Raw genomic sequence first — 8,407 nt, 5'->3', positions numbered from 1 at the left:
AGAATACGGGAATTACCCAAGTGGATCGCATGTTTTCCCAAATGGAAATGGAACTTCTGGTGGGATGCGTGCGAGTCCGCCATATGCATCGGGTGTACCACCACCTGGAGGGGGTAGTGTACCCCATACAACACCTTCCCCAGGGGTGAACATGGTGACTGTGGCGGGATCGTGCCCATCTCACCCGACGTTCACACCAACGTCAGTCGGAAGTCAAACGAATGAAAACTGGACGGGAAATGCATATCGCAGTTCTCAGTAGGGGAGATTGCGAACTGCGAGATGGATTCCCTCACTCCCCAAGAAGAAGAAGACGACGGTAACGTCACTTTGTGTAAAGTTTCGACCTATCAAAATTCATGTTTGGCGGATAATCTTGTTTTGGATAGTAAACCTTTAGTCAATTCAAAATTGAACGTTTCGAGAGATATAGAAATTTTGGAACATCGCACAATTCCTCCTGTGTTTTCGATTTGCTTCGTGATCGATGAACGGGAATGTGAGAGTGATGGTGACCGAGGGGTCATTCTCACATACCCGTCACCGACATTACAATGCTCGATTGGTGGTTTATTTCTTATCGTCCTGCTTCCCATGGCATTGTCGAAAGAAGGCATCGAGACCTCCATCGGATACTTCGTCTATATTGTCATTATAATCAAGCCAGATGGAGCTATTATCTCAAGGAGGCGCAAGACTTATGCAATCATTCAATGTGCGAATCCCTGGGATGCACTCCGGCGGAGATATTCCTCTCTTACTCAGCTTCTCAGGATTTTAAACGAAATTTCTATTGGCCAAAGGAGTCTGACTCCGTACCAGACGACAAGAAATTCGTTATTTCCATATCTGCGGTAAAACCGAAAAAAGAAAGGAAAGAAGAAGAAAAGAAAGGAAAAGATGAGATAAAAGAAGGTTCTCTGGTAATGTTAAAGACCCATTACTTATCATCGGTACCAAAGAAGGTATTCTCAAAATTCATGTTCACATATCTCGGACCATATTTGGTAACTAAACTTTTCAGGAATTCAGCTCAACTTCAAACATTATCAGGAGAGAATATTGGAGTGCAAAGCTACGACAACCTAAAACTTTTTCGATGTTCAGATCTGAAACGACAACAACTTCTTGGCGAGGCAGAGAATCCATGAAAGCTCAAAGGCGTAAATAAAACATTTTAGGATTTTGATTAGGTTAAGAGATTTAGATTAGTATAAATGATGTTTATTTTCCTTTTAGTGTAGATAAATGATGTTAGTGTATTCATGATGTAAGAAAAAGAAAAATTTTTTTTCTTCCAAGGACCGCGGAAGATGATACCTCCCAACATGGAGTTATCATGTTGAAAATTTTCGAACGCCCTGTATAATAGTGTAGAATAAAATATAATATAGGATATGTAAGGATGTAATGTTGTCATTTAATTTTCTTGTAATATTAGAAGGTAGGATTAAGTTAGGACGTGCATTAAAATAGGTTTAGGATTTTATTTCGTATTTAACGTTTATGTTTTGTTCATTTCTATCTTAATTTCCTATATTTCTTTAATAATATTCTGCTTATTTCTTTTATTTTCATCTGTAGAACGCTTTTCCTATCTCCAAACATTCTGAAAATTCTCCCAAAATTTCCTTTAAAAATTTTATTCTAAAATTATTCTTCATAAAATTCTTTAGATTTTCAGCCATCTTGATAGAAAATCGTCAAGATTCACTCGGTTTTGGTGCATCATCTTCAATCTTGTCTTGTGTGACGTCAGTAGCACAGATTTACAGAATTATTTATAATTGGTCGCTTTCCTTTGAACTCTCTGATAATTAGCTCATCTTCAATCTTCAGACTGTTACGTCACATTGTTGTTGTACTGTAATGGCGTCAGCCTAAGAGAGCAGTCCTCAGTTACTGCCCGTCAGATATTATCGGCATAAAGTGGTAAAGGAAGCCGCTCCAGAACGGATTTTTTCTACTAAAAGATCTAACAAGGTTCAATTGCAAACTTTGCGATATTTTTGTGTTATTTGTTTGAACGGAACGGAGCGAGTAGCGAGGGGAATTAGTGAAGCGAAGCAGCCCAATGTTGTCAATTGTCTGTATGAACTATGGACGGAATCTGATTTCTACATAATTGGATCCTGATTTTTTGGAAGAACCGTGATGGTTAATAGACATTAACTGGTTCAGGTTGGACTGCATATTATAAAGGATGTGAGTGATAGTTGTTTTTCTTCTGGAACCATGAAATTCATCACAAAATTAATAAGAATGGTTAACAGGAACTGGTACTCGTAAGGACAACCATTGGATTCTTCTTGCATATAAACTCATCCGAACTGTAAGTAAGGTTTACTTTATTTCTGAAGTGGTTTCAATCGAAGTAACTTGGTAGCCTGGATTTATAAATATTTCTTTTTTAACCTCGAAATTCACCAAGTTATACAGTTGGAATATGGTGTTCAGTGAAGCATAATAATATAACTATGTCTTCGTAAATTCCTTTCCCGTAGGATCTATACAATTACTGAGACAATATGTGACGGCTTAGGCTTATCTATAAAGGGGGGGGGTAAAAAGTAGAGCAACTACTGACGGAATATATACATGCGAGTGTAAAATTTTCATTTAGAGTGACCATCTAAATTCCTGTTATTCAAAGAAAGCCTAAAATGTGTGTAAGGTTATATGCAGTATTCTTTATTATTGTTGTGATTTTTTTTATTTGGCTATGCATCGTTTGGCTGTCCATTAGAACCAAGCTAGACAAATAGGATAGGAATGACGTTCTCCGGTATAGAACATATATTCAATATATTTTATTTTTTAAAGTTTTATTTTTTTTTAACCTTAACGTATCCGTAAAGTACTAGAAAATAAACCGAAGCTGTACCTTGATAAAAGAAGCACGATGGGTCGTTTTGTCACAAGTTTTCGATAGGGGCAATTGGTTTTCTACACCGTGCGAACATTCATATAATTTTTTTTTTAAGTAACAAATTCCCATTAAAAGAAATGTGGCCTGGACTGCCAACCAAAGCGTTTTTACGTTATAAAACAAATTTGTTGGTGTGAGTGTGTAGTGTGAATGTGTCTTAGGTTAGTGTAGGTTAAGGATTTAGTGATTTCATGTGTATTTTTGTAATAGAATGTGTAGGCAAGAAATGAGTAAACATGGGAAAAGGGTGCCTAGTAATAGTAGCTGCTGTGGACAGCTAAAACATAAGATTTATGATTTTTTTTAAAAAAATGAAAGATATGAATGCCAATGAGAGGCACTTTCCTTGATATAGTCGAGAATAAGTGACTATTAATAAAAGTATTAAATATTGGAAATATGTGAAATAAAATTGAAAGTTATGAGAGTATGTGTGCATGTAATATTTTAAAATGTCTGGTCACGAATTGTGACATGCACGGTAAAATAGTTCTTTAAAGTGTAATGCGATGTATTGTTGTGCCCCTAAACTAAATGTAAACAGTTTGTATAGAGCTTCGGTGAAACAAGTAAAGCTTCTGGTTGACAATTATGTTTTATTCCATATAACAGAGATACAGTAGAGTAGAAATTTTTATAGTAAGACATGATTTAGTCGAGATCAAAATAGTGCGTCTTCCTATCAATCTGATAAATGAATCATCGACGGGAAAATGATATGAGTGAAACGTTACGGGGAACCCATCAGTGAATGTCACGAATCCTGAGATTTTTTTTATTTACTTTTCCAAATTTTCGAGTTTCTTTATTTATATTTTTTCCGTTGCGCAAACTTCATTTAGATAATACACTTGTAGGGCAGGTCTTCTGAGTTCGATTCTTTCTCCCATGACTATGGAGCGAGTGAGTGCATCCCCGGTTGCGAGCTATTCTTCTGTGATGGCCACATAGACTTGTAGCTGGTTAAACTGGTGATATACTCAAACGCACCTTGGTCCCGAGAAAGTGAACATCTGAGAACAACAGTAGACACGAATACACACATAAACATATAATAGAAATTTATTACCTAACAAGTAAACTGTGCAGCGAAAAGAAAGATGGAAGAATGAAGAGTTAACTTTAAAAAAAAACCTGCTCCAGTTGAAATGCTTATACAGACACGGAGAACCAGTCGTATTAACAAATGCTGAAAGAAATCTTCAATTATGCGCTTATTCACCTAAAAATCACCTTCACTAACATGTCTGCTCACTAGGAGCGTATCCCCAGGGTGTACGTTAACATATACTTACGACAGAATACCTATATCTCAGATTTTGAGTAAGTTTTACAGTTTCAAAAGTTCATTTCCGTAAACTGTAAATGGCAGGGATTACTATGCTAATTATAAGAAATTAAATACAACTTTTGAGTTGCATGCACGCAAACTACTAGGGAATGAAGACCGTGTGCTAACAAAGAATACACTGGAAAACAATAACTAACACAGGAATACACTGAATAACGTTATAACAAAACTTAAAATAAAATGATAATCGATACAAATCGATAATCGATGTAGAGGATGAATATGACATGTCCGAACTTCGCCAAATATGGTGGAAGAAGCTATTTGTTTACTTCTTCTTGGCCAACCGCCAAGAACATTTATAAATCCATATGTGGCTTTGTTATACGTAATTAGTATATTCAAATTCACGAGCGATGACAAACTGAAGGGTACGAAGGTAGAGTTGCAAGTAACAACCATAGTCATAATAATATAGTTCAACTAAACAACGTTGAAAATAGTGGGTAATTAGGAGATAAGTAGAAATGAGTAAGTAGTAGTGGGTAAGTAGAAATGACCAAAACTGAATAGATCATTTCGAAATACAGCTAGAAGATTAAACTTTCAAGAAATGATAAAAATCAGTGAAATTTGGAGTTATACTGAGCATAGCTTGGGGAAGGGGGGAAGGGAGCATCCCCGGTGGGGATACATCAGCTGACTTCTTTGAGGGTGAAAATGAGATTGACGGGGAAAATCCCCCTCATCCCCCAGTAATTCGTACCCTGCGTATGAGTTATGAGTCAATTTACATGTTTTGCAAAAAAAAAAAAAAAATTATTTACACCTTCGGTTAGATCTGGCAACATTGTGTGGCTCCTAGTGTACTTCAATCGTTGCTTCCTAGTTTAAAATATATTCATGAGCAAGGCTTCATTTTGGTATAACCATTATTTGTGTATCACTTCAGGTTCAAAAGTTCTACTATCCCAAACTCCGGGTTCATCGTATATTGGACACCCTGTACTTCTAATTATCATAGCTTCCACTACAGCTTAAATTAACACACAGAATGTCTTTGGCAAACACATAACAAAAAAAAGCTTAACCCAACATGCACAAATAAAATGTATCAGTTCACAAAATATGGAAATTTTAACCTAATCTAACCTACAACGCATTCACACCTCTCTCATACACACACGCACCCACACACTCACAACTTAGTATTGTTCATCTGTAAAGAAGTTTCGGTTGCCATTCAAGGCCAATATTTAGAATCGTGATTTTTTTTCACTTACTGTGCCTCTGCACCTAAATAGTTGAGGTGCTACGTGTATAAAAACTGCAAATAGTGATAAGAACATCCCCGTTGGTATAAATAATGTTTAAGGTTCTACAATGAAATTTAGTCGGAGAGGCATCGTCTAAACGCAAAGAAATTTAAGATGGCGGCCATATTTCAAAATGGCTACGCGGATACAGTCTTTCTGTTATACGTCGCAGAAATTGAGTGTTTGGTATCGATTTATAGGTTTATGAGGTCAAGGATAGCAATTTTTGTGTCAAAAACGTGTTAGGAATTATATATAAACGTCCTGGTCACAAGTGTAGTGTTTCACATTTGTGCTTCTTTTACTCGTATATAATAATAAACTCGTTGTAACGAAAGCACACCCAACTAATCCCTGTTTTTTTTTCAGATTTGAGTATGTGAACATGGCAATCGAAAATGCCAAAGCGATTCAGTGGAACTCTCAAAAGTGATTCAGTGGAACTATCCAGACATGTATGGTGAGAAAAGTTAATGGTGATGTTTGGTGCCTTCCACATCGAACAAGCTTTCTCAGAGTTTTGAGTCAGTGAATGTCAGAAAGTGGATGGAGCGCTGCAATTTCCAGCGCTGATATTACATTGCAGAAAGCTATCTCAAAATAACCCCACGTAAAGGAAGGCAGAGGGATTCACCAAGTGACTGCAACAGCAATATACCATTTGTCGGAAGATGCTTACCACCAGTCTGGTTCCGAGCTTGAATTTGACATATGGAGTGAAGAGCGAGCTGCAAAACAGTGTTGTGTTCAAATATTGGCTGACTTGTCTTGATATGGAAATCCTATTGCTTCTCTTTGTTCGCTCAATTAGAGAAGGCAACTTCTTTTTGTATTGTGACTGCTTAAAAGACATGGTTCCTTAGTTTTTTTGTCCTGGATCATCATAACTATGCCCGTTGGCTATCGGTCCATCTGAAAGACCTTTTTGATGCAGAGTCTCAACTCCCAGACATATATCGCTCATTTCCTTCTGGACAGTTTGTGATAAGAAAATCAAACAGAATATTCTCAGCAATTAGCATAGACCAAGCACATGAACGAAATAACGCAGTAGTGAAAGGTGGTGGTGGTGCCGTAGGGCTGAACCAGTATCCATCGGCACTAAGACGTTAAATGGTTGCCAGGCCAGAAATCTGAGTTAATACAGGAATTTGAACCTTTGAAGAAGAACAAAATACCTATGTTTAACACTCCTGCGAAGCATGCTAGCAAACACAATAGTATATTTAAGACTTTAAAAACAGATGTTAAGCTGTTTTCTAGACTCTTTATAGTTACACAGAATCATCAGTTGGATATGGAGAGTTTTTTAAAGCACGAAAACCAACCATTTCCGCCTGCAGTTTGAAATAATGGCGAATTTAGATTAGGTAATAAATCTGACTTAGTACACATTCTAGAAGATACTGTAGATAAGAATGATAATGCTTTTCCTGGAAATTATGATGCTATAGTTTATGATGGTGCAGTTCTTATTAACGTTTTAAAACCACATTCTTCAAGAACATTTGGTGACTACTATACGAACACATTTTGTCCTCACATTGGTAACAACATTGAAAATTTTGCTTGTCAAAAATTGATTTGTTTTGAGATAGATACATTACACCAGGTATTAAAGGTGCAGCTACACAGAAGAGATGAGCTGGAACCAGGAGACAAGTGCTTTCACACGTGACTTTACCTAAACATTGGCAAGATTTCTTGTGGAATTCCAGCAACAAAGAAGAGCTTTTTACTCTACTTGGAGAATTAGCTGTAAATAATATTACAGATATTCAGGTTCTAACTACTGCTGGAGAAGAAGTTAAAGGCAATATTACTGCACGAAGTTCCCTAATTGGTGCTCATTGCCCTGGCTATGAAGAAGCGGACACAAGGATAATACTCCACTTCCAAGACAATGTAGAAAACGGCTTCATATATTTTGTTATGCGCACTGTAGATACCGATGTCGTAGTCTTAGCAATTGCTTACTCCTTTCCCTTGTTAACAAAGGGCCTGGATAAACTTTGTATTGCATTTGGAACAGGAAACAAATACAGATTTATTCCAGTTCATGCTATAGCTGAAGCAATGGGAAGAGAAAAGGCTATAGGTTTACCAGGATTCCATACTTTTACGGGTTGTGACAGTATTCCATATTTTACAGGGAAAACAAAAAAAAATCAACTTGGAAGACATGGATGCTGTTTAAAGAAGCCACTGCATGTTCTTTCATCTCACAACCTCAAACTTCCATTCCAACGGCAATTTTTGACATTCTTGAAAGATACGTGGTACTACTATACTGCTCAACCAGTAACAGTAGAAGTGTCACTAATGCACGACAGGAGTTGTTCATGATCAAAAAACGTCCCCTTGAAAGTCTGCCACCGACAAAGAATGCATTACAACAAGTGTTACGTAGTGCTTTCCAAGCTGGACACGTTTGGGGACAAGCAAGCAAACACACAATATGTGTACCTTCTCCAGCCGACTGGGGATGGTGGTTGGATGATGCATCATGGCACGTGAAATGGTCGGGTTTGCCAGAAATTTCGGACTCATGTAGAGAACTAATAAAATGTACGTGCAAAAACTGTAGAAACAAGTGTGGATGCAGATATGTTGGATTGTCTTGTACACTATTATGCAACTGTAAGAATGAATGTGAACAATGATTAAATGTAAGAATCAATGGCTGTGATGCTTGTTGATGTGTTTTGGTTATGGTCTAGAAACATTGTTCAACTTCAGAAATATTCAGTTTAAACGAAGCATTATATCATATATTTTTAGATAAAAATAGTGTATAATGATTTCGGCTATGGGACCGCGGTGGCTCAGTGGTAGAGCGTTCACCTCTGGTGATAGGGGTCTCGGGTTCAA

This window comes from Thermobia domestica, chromosome 2 (assembly GCF_964235325.1).
Source record: "Thermobia domestica chromosome 2, izTheDome1.hap1.1, whole genome shotgun sequence".
NCBI classification, from domain to species: Eukaryota; Metazoa; Arthropoda; class Insecta; order Zygentoma; family Lepismatidae; genus Thermobia; species Thermobia domestica.
This window is presented reverse-complemented; position numbering follows the sequence as displayed.